The following is a 9,668-nucleotide window of genomic DNA, read 5'->3' as shown; positions in this document are numbered from 1 at the left end:
ACTTCTTCTTTTGAGCGGATATCAAATTAAGAGGCATTATATTGCAGACGAGATAGTTTACAATATCTGCAAACCATGGTTCTTCCTCCTGAATTGCAAACAACTGCTCATCCGGAAAAGATTCATTGATTAACGTCCTATCTTGTGAAGTAGAATCGGGATTCTCCAACCTAGAGAGATGGTCAGCTACTTGATTCTCAGTACCTTTTCTATCTTTGATCTCTAACTCAAATTCCTGAAGTAAAATCACCCAACGAATGAGTCTCGGCTTCGAATCCTTCTTAGAAACCAGATAGCGAATAGCTGCATGATCAGTGAATACTGTTACTTTCGTACCAAGCAGATATGATCGAAATTTCTCAAAGCCAAAGACTATAGCCAAAAGCTCCTTCTCAGTAGTGGTGTAGTTCAATTGGGCCCCATTTAAAGTCTTACTGGCATAGTAGACCACATGGAAGATATTTTTCTTGCGCTGTCCCAGAACTGCACCTACCGCATAATCACTCGCATCACACATCATCTCAAACGGTTCTGTCCAATCTGGTGCTGTAATAACTGGTGCAGTGATCAAACTCTTCTTGAGAGTCTCGAATGCTGCCAAACATTCATCATCAAATTTGAAAGGCACATCTTTCTCAAGCAAATTGCACAACGGCTTAGATATCTTTGAAAAGTCCTTGATGAATCGCCGATAAAAACCCGCATGACCAAGAAAACTACGGATTCCTTTCACAGAATTGGGTGGGGGAAGATTTTCAATGACTCCCACCTTGGCCTTGTCCACCTCCAGACCCTTGCTAGAGACCTTATGCCCAAGGATAATGCCTTCACGCACCATAAAATGACATTTCTCCCAATTAAGCACCAAATTAGTTTCCACGCATCTTTTGAGTACGACGCACAGATTATTCAAACATTCATCATATGAGTGTCCAAAGACGGAGAAGTCATCCATGAACACTTCGACGTTATTTCCAATCATGTCAGAGAATATAGCCATCATACATCTCTGAAAGGTGGCCGGGGCGCCACATAACCCAAACGAAACTCTACGAAAAGCAAATGTGGCAAATGGACAAGTGAAGGTAATCTTTTCCTGATCCTCTGGTGCAATACAAATCTGATTATACCCGGAATAACCATCCAGAAGACAAAAATACTCATGTCCCGCCAATCTGTCAAGCATTTGATCAATAAATGGAAGAGGAAAGTGATCCTTCCTTGTGGCTTTGTTCAATTTCCTATAATCCATGCATACTCTCCATCCTGTAACTGTTCGAGTAGGGATAAGCTCATTCTTTTCATTTGCGACCACAGTGATACCTCCTTTCTTAGGTACACATTGTACGGGGCTCACCCACGAGCTGTCAGAAATAGGATAAATGATGCCTGCATCTAGCCATTTCAGAATTTCTTTCTTTACCACCTCCTTCATGATCGGGTTCAGTCTTCGCTGCTGTTCCACAGTTGGCTTACTACCTTCCTCTAACAGAATTTTATGCATACAATATGAAGGACTTATCCCCTTGATGTCTGCTATGGTCCATCCTATAGCCGATTTGAATTCTCTCAAAATCCTTAAGAGCTTGTCTTCCTCACTACCTGAAAGGTCAGCTGAAATAATAACAGGTAACGTAGATGAATCACCTAAAAAAGCATACCTCAAGTGTTCAGGTAATGGTTTGAGCTCCAAGGTAGGTGCTTCCTCTATTGATGGTTTGAGCTTCCCTTCAGCGTTCTTGAGGTCAGAAGTACCAAGAGATTCAAATGGTATTTCCAGCTTTCGCTTCCAGGGAGAAGCGTTTAGATATTGTAATTGCTCGTTGCTATCTTCATCATTACTGTCAAATTCCCCCACTAAGGCATTTTCCAATGCATCAGACATTAGCATGTGCTCGAGTTCCGAAGTAATCGCGGAATCAATCACATCCACTTTTAAGCACTCCTCATCTTCTGTAGGGAATTTCATTGCCTTGAATACGTTGAAGGTCACATCCTGATCTTGGACCCGCATAGTAAGTTCCCCTTTTTGCACATCTATCAAGCTACGGCCGGTAGCCAAGAAAGGCCTCCCCAAGATTATGGAAATCTTCTTATCTTCCTCAAAATCCAGAATAACGAAATCTGCAGGAAAGAAGAGCTTATCCACCTTGACGAGCACATCCTCAACTATGCCCCTTGGGTAAGTAATGGAACGGTCAGCCAATTGTAGCGACATGTATGTGGGTTTTGGATCAGGCAGATCCAGCTTTTTAAAGATCGACAAAGGCATTAGATTAATGCTTGCTCCCAAATCACAAAGGCACTTGTCAAAAGTTAGATTGCCAATGGTGCAAGGAATGGTGAAGCTTCCTGGATCTTTCAGTTTTGGCGGTAACTTTTGCTGCAGAACAGCGCTGCATTCTTCCGTGAGAGCAACGGTTTCAAGGTCATCCAGTTTCACCTTCCTTGAAAGAATAGTCTTCATGAACTTCGCATAACTAGGCATTTGTTCCAGAGCCTCAGCGAAAGGTATATTGATGTGAAGTTTCTTGAACACCTCCAGAAACTTCCCAAACTGTCTATCCAGCTTTTGTTGCTGCAATCTCTTAGGAAAAGGTGGTGGAGGATAGAGCTGTTTCTCCCCTGTATTAGCCTCAGGCAGAGTGTGTTCAACAGTAGTCTTCCTTGGTTCCGCCGCTTTCTCCTTTTGCTTAGATTCTTCATCTCTAACTTCAGCTTCGACTTCTTTTGCCTTTTCAGCATCAGCTACTTTTCCAGACCTTAAGGTAATAGCCTTGACTTGCTCTTTAGCTTCCTTCCTACCTGGTACTTCTGTGTCACTGGGAAGAGTGCCAGGTTGACGATTGAGCACTGTATTGGCTAATTGACCGATTTGATTTTCCAAGGTATTGATAGAAACCGCCTGACTCTTGCACAACAGCTTAAGTTCCTCAAAATCAGCACTAGTAGGTGCAGCTGCACTTCCCTGTTGAGGATATGATTGCCTTGTAGCATACTGCTGTGATTGCTGGAATCCAGGTGGGTTAAACTGTTTACTCACTCCTTGCTGATATGTTGGCTGAATCACATTCTGATTATTCCCCCAGCTGAAATTTGGATGATTTCTGTTATTAGGATGATAGGTCGCTGGCACAGGCTGCTGTTGTCGCTGATAATTATTCACATACTGAACAGATTCGTTGACAAGAGAACACTGATCCGTAGCATGAGAACCTGCACAAAGCTCACAAACCATAGCTATTTGATTAACTCCATACGTAGCCAGAGAATCGACCTTCATTGATAGTGCTTGGAGCTGGGCTACAATAGCGGTGCCTGTATCAACTTCCAGAATACCTGCTACCTTGCCTGACGTCATCCTTTGAGTTGGGTTTTGATGCTCGTTTGCAGCCATCGTCTCTATAAGATTATATGCCTCAGTATAGCTTTTAGCCCATAAGGCGCCTCCAGCTACTGCATCGAGCATTGGCCGAGATTGGGCCCCCAAACCATTATAGAAACCAGTGATCACCATCCAATCCGGCATTCCATGATGTGGACATTTTCTCAATATTTCCTTGTAGCGTTCCCAAGCCTCGCACATAGATTCTGTAGGTTGCTGCACAAACTGAGTAAGAGCACTCCTCATAGCAGCAGTCTTTGCCATTTGATAAAACTTCACCACAAACTTTTGCGCAAGATCTTGCCACGTAGTGATGGACCCAGCTGGTTCAGAATGTAACCAGTCTTTAGCCTTATCCCTCAGTGAGAATGGGAAAAGCCTCAACTTGATAGCCTCATCAGTCACGCCATTATACTTAAAAGTGCTGCAGATCTCGACAAAATTTCTTATGTGCATGTTGGGGTCTTCAGTTGCCGCTCCTCCAAAAGAAACAGAATTCTGCACCATCTGAATAGTGCCCGGCTTGATTTCAAAGGTGTTAGCTTGAATAGCCGGATGAAGGATGCTTGACTGAATGTCATCAATTTTAGGCCGAGAAAAATCCATAAGAGCTGGATCAGCTTGAACAATACGATCTCCCATGTTTACTAGTTCTTTCTGCTCAGTTCCTGAATCCGAATCCTTAAAATCTAACTTCTCCGGAATATCAAGAACTTCGTCTGTCTCCTCAGCTGTATCTAAAGTCCTCTTGCGAGCACGAGAACGAGTTTGCATAAACGCTTGCTAAAGTACCTGAAACACAACCGAAAAGAGTAAGTAACTACTACGTCCTAATCACTGAGTCCTAATGACCAATGATGGTAAGCACATAAACTAAACAAATACGCTGAGTCCCCGGCAGCGGCGCCAAAAACTTGTTAGGGCGAAAACACGCGCTAATATTCACGCAAGTATACGCGTTCGCAAGTAATATAGAATACTTTCTAGTTCGTTCCCTCAGAGACTCAGACTAATTTATTGTCTAATTAAACTCACTCACCAATGTATGATTACTTCTCAATGTTAAGATAATAACACTTAAAATTGTTGATCAAATATTAACTATAATTAACTACTTAATTAACCACTTAACTACACTTCAAATTATCAATAATAAAACACTCATGAGATCACAACTTCATTATTACTTCCTTCTATAGCCATTGTTATTACCTTTAGCATGTGACAGTGATGATATTAATCGAATAACACGAAACTGATAAAAGCCAACTTTCATTGTACTAATACCATTCTACCAAACATCCACAATTAAGATAGAAGTTGAATAGTCATCAATTATGTTGAGTTCCTATATGTCTACAGAAATTGACAACACAATGATTTAAGCACAAGTTATTTCTTTTGATTACATAGGGCAAATAAAACTGTTAGAATTACCCACTAATCATGCTCAACGTACATGAACCTATGCTAGCATGGCAAGTTCTAAATCTCAAGATCCACCGTCGCTTCACAAGAGATTAACACCCTATCTTATATGTTCACGACGCACATAAGACGAATACGCACAACCAATACTAGATATCATGCAATCATCACACACTAAAGTATTAAACAATTAACTAAAGAATTCCATAATAAATCCGTTGTAACCCCATGATCACGATTAGCCCATAATAGAACTTATCGCCATCATGGGTTCATATGAAATCATGACAAACAACACAAGAAAATAATAACTACACTAATTATATTAAAACAGAGTACGTCACAAGAGTAAATAAGTCAAAGCAAGAAAACTAGCATCCAACGTTTCAACGAAACAAGAATCACAAGAATATATGCTTCCTCTTCGTTGCGGTGTGCTAAATCGGTCTTCTTCCTTATCTCCTTTGCTTCTTGCATAAAACACAATCTAAAACATAATCTCCTTAATACTCTCTGTGAAAACGTCTCAAATCTACCTATATAATAGTCCCATAAAACTCAGATTACATAGAAGTTGGAATCCAAACAGAAGTAGAAGTCTAAAATAATTTGTATTTTTTCCCGACCCTGCGCGGCCGCTCAGCATATCTGCGCGGGCGAGCAGGCTGCTGCGCGGGCGAGCAGGCTGCTGCGCGGCCGCTCAGCATTGCTGCGCGGGCGCGCAGGACCCTACTGGAAAAATTCCAAGCTTGCTCCGTTTCTTCGCCGTAATCTGCCCATTCCTTCCTCTCGCAATGGTGAACACATGCCAAGGCTTATTCTTGATGTTTTCTCCCCCGAAATGCAACTAATACCCTGAAATGCATAAACACTAGAAAAACGCATCAAATACACAAAATACTTGATTTCAAGACACCAATTTAAGCCATTTTAAAACGTTCTAAGTGGTATAAAATGCCACTTATCAATCTGTTCTTGAATGAATTTACAAATGAATTTTTCATAAATAAAAAATTCATTTGCAAATTTATTTTATCATTGTATCATATTTCTTGCTTATTTCTATGTAATTTATATTATCTTATCTGTATTATTTACTCTACTTGTTAACTTCAAATATCTCAGAATATTTTATTTTTTTTTCTAAAAATATTTTTCTATGAATTTTATTTGCTAAAATTCAACAGAAATCTATTTTTTGGAATAAAAATAATTAATTCTGAAATATTGTCTTTGTTTTTATAAATATTTTCTGTAATAGTATATAATTGTCTTTCTACTGAAATGATAATCGGCAAGACAATTAAAATTGTCTTGCTGAAAATCATTTCAGTACATATATATATATATATATATATATATATCTGTTAATACTATTTCTGCTCATAATTGTTTTATTTCCAGAATGACAATCGGCAAGACAATTTTCAATTGTCTTGCTGAAAGTCATTCCAGTACTAATACTTGTTTATTTTTAAATCAGATTAATTTTATAACTGGCAAGACAATCGGTATGACTATTGATTGTCATGCCAGTAATAAAATTAATATCAGACTTTTTATGTTTTATTTTGTACTGGTATGACAATCGGTATGACTATCAGATTGTCATACCAGTTATATGTTATTTTTTGTTTTTTTTGTGTTTTTTATTTTTTTTTCTGTCTTTAAGCTGGTGTGACAATCGGTATGACAATCGGTATGACAATCCGATTGTCATACCAGTTATACTACTTAATCGTTTTTGTGTGTTTTAATTTCCATTCAGTTTCTTTTTCTTAAAAATTCCAACAGTTTATCTTTTCTCTCTCTTCTCTCTCTCTCTCTCTCTCTCTCTCTCTCTCTCTCTCTCTCTCTCTCTCTCTCTCTCTCTCTCTCTCTCTCTCTATTCGATCAAGCTCAACCGCCATTATTCCCTGTCTATCTTCCTTGCTCGAGTTTTTACTCAGCAAACTAAAACTTCACTCCTGTGATATATACATACAAGTATATACTTACAGAAGTGCTGCCAATTTTTTTTTCTTTTACTTCAATTCGATTTTTCCCAAAAATTAGTTTTTTTTTTGTTTTTTTTATTATTTATTTTAATTTCAATTTCTATTTTGTGTCTTTTGTCTTTTCAAATCTGCGTTTGTGAGTTAAGAATTTTAACGAGATACATTTCTGTCTAAATTTTTCGATTATAATTAATTTAATTCGAATTATTAAATTAATTTAATTAATTCAAATTTTCTTAATATTATTCTTAAAATTCTGAAAGTGTGTGTCTTATTATTATTTTAAATGGCTCTCAATTTCCAAATTGTCGCGCATAATCAGGTTGGTTATTTTAATCCAGAAAAATGTGATGTGGAAAAATTTAAGCCATGGATTAGATTTTTAAATGATCATTCGATTGTTAGCTCTGCTATTAAATCAAATGTGATTTTAAATGTCGATCTGCTTAGACTGATTTGCACAACCTCTATTGTGGCCGATGATTCAAAATTTTTTTCATTCACCGTGGCAAACACACAGTATGTAGTTGATGAAATAGTCGTCAATCAAGCATTAAATTTTCCATTGGACAATTTCTGTAATTTGCCCTCAGAAAATGATATCACAAACTTTTTCCATGCTATTCACTATCAGGGGGTGATCAATTTAACCAAACTTTCTAAATCCAATTTGGTGTCTGAATGGGACATTTTCTTCGATACAATTTCTAAAGTGTTTGCCAACTGCACTAAATCCAACTTTCACAACATCACTTCCACTCTGCAGTATACTGGTCTTGCGGTTGTTTTCAATCAAAGGATCAATTTTGGCAAACTACTTTTTCCCATTCTCTTGAGATGTCTCACTACTGCTTTACGTGATCATTCTATAAATCGTAGGGTATCATGTTACTATGCTCGTTTTCTCATGCTTATAGTAGATCATCTTCTCACACCTGAGCACAAAGCCCTTTTTGCTAACTCTGCAGTAACCGAACCCCCTCCAGTAAGCAAAAAGATTTACACCCGCCAAGACACAACCTTCAAATTCATGCAAGTTCCAGTACTTGTATCTGCTTTCATGGTCACTTATATTCCCTTACCTATTTTCAATCTTCCCGGTCATGAATAGCAACCTCAACCTCCAGTGGTTCAAGCCACCCAGGCTCCTCCAACATCAGATGCTCTTCCATTACAGGTAGTAATTCCTCACTCTCACTCCATTCCTACTTCTGTTGAAAGACCCCCAGTGGTCGATAGGACTGACCATGAAGTTGTAGAACCACAGCTTCAATCCCAGGTCATAGAGCCAAACACAGAGTCACAACCTATCTCAACCTCTCCCCCACTATCTAAAATGTTACCCAGAAGATTAATAGGAAGTAGTGCGTTGTTAAATGTGAGTGAACCCTCAGCTCTGCCTCCTCCAAAGAAAAGAAGAACTTATACTGAGGCATTTGAAAGCCCATCCTTGTCCTCCCAACAGGACATGGACTTTGAAATGGCCAATGAACAGTTACTAGAGACATTCTCTCAACAGGATGAATCTAATGAAATTCGCCATAGGGCCATGGCATCTTGTACTGAGTCAAGCACAATTCCATTACTCACAATGGAACCATACATACCCACAGATGATACTCAGGACACAGAGCAAGGAGTGCACAAAGAGTCTGTTACAGTGCCTGCCATAGTTACGGCAGAAGAGCAGTCACATGCTTCTGAGGGAAAATCTGACTCTCAGCCACCCTTAATAGAGTCATTTTCTCCCCTCCCAGATCAAACACCTTTGGCTCCCTCACGGGATTCTCCACTCGCAGATTTATCTGGAGAAAGTGGAGGGCAACTCGGTCAATCTATCCCTGAAGCAATTCAGACATCTATTTCACATGAAATGATAGGTTTGACTGAGGATCGGGACTCGCGAATTCCCATTGCACCACCACTGACCTCTTTTGAAGAGGCTAGGGTGATTTTAACTGCAGGTACAGAAGAACAGTAACAGGAAGACTCCTCACGAGCAATTATATTGAGAGAAACACAAGCACGTGAGGTGAGTGAACCAAACACGAGTGAAATTCAGGTGAGAGCACACACAGACACAGATACTGAAAACCTGTTAGCTCAAATTGCTGCTCTAAAAGAAGAACTTGCTAAAAGCCAAGCTGAGGCTCAATCATTCAAAGCACAAGTGGTTGAACGGTCTTCTTCTTCCACCTCTGTCAACAATCAGCTGGCACTCATAAGGAATGATATCTCAGATCTCAAGAACACTGTCACACCAAAGCTCAATTCCATTCAGGAAACTCCAACTTTATCAGCTGATGACATTTCTAACTTCTGCTCTCTACATACAAGGATGACTTTTCTTGAAGATTTGGTTGAAATGAATCATTCACTGGATTCCTCCAGATTTCTGAAAATAGAGACAGGTATGGAACATCTGAATGAAGGGATGAAGCACCTGTACTACATGATCAAAAATTCTCACTGTCCCAATGAAGAACAAAGGACTTACTTTGAAGGGCCGTCTGGTGGAGGCTCAGGCTCGGGAGGTGATGGAGGTCATGGAGGATCTAAGGGAAAGTCCGTAGAGGATCCCTCAACTAAGGGGGAGAAGAAAGAGAGTAGTGGAAAGGGGAAAGAAAAAGATACCTCTGCTGGAGACAAAGGAAAGGCTGATGATGTCTACTACAGTGGAGAACATGATGACTTTGATATTTTTGACATTCCCACTGAACCAGTCTTGGAAGATAAAGATGGTCTATTTAAAGCTGAAGAGGAAAGTGATTTTGGAGAATGGGAAGAGGAAGCTTCAGTGGATCCTATCTTTGAGAAAGAGTTTCAGCAGCAGCAGTCAGAGATGAAAAGAAAAAAAG

At 39.4% G+C, this 9,668-nt stretch overlaps 1 non-coding gene across 1 annotated transcript; it reads left to right on the top strand.

Moving 5' to 3' along the window:
- The first annotated feature begins 3,527 nt into the window (after positions 1 to 3,527).
- On the top strand, positions 3,528 to 3,634 carry LOC141715586 (small nucleolar RNA R71). Its single transcript, XR_012572343.1, has one exon. It is a non-coding gene; the product is annotated as a small nucleolar RNA R71 (small nucleolar RNA).
- The last annotated feature ends 6,034 nt before the right edge of the window (positions 3,635 to 9,668 follow it).

This window comes from Apium graveolens, chromosome 3, assembly GCF_009905375.1.
Source record: "Apium graveolens cultivar Ventura chromosome 3, ASM990537v1, whole genome shotgun sequence".
In the NCBI taxonomy this organism is placed as follows: domain Eukaryota; kingdom Viridiplantae; phylum Streptophyta; class Magnoliopsida; order Apiales; family Apiaceae; genus Apium; species Apium graveolens.
The sequence above is the reverse complement of the archived record's forward strand: the minus strand, read 5'-3'. Positions and strand labels throughout refer to the sequence as shown.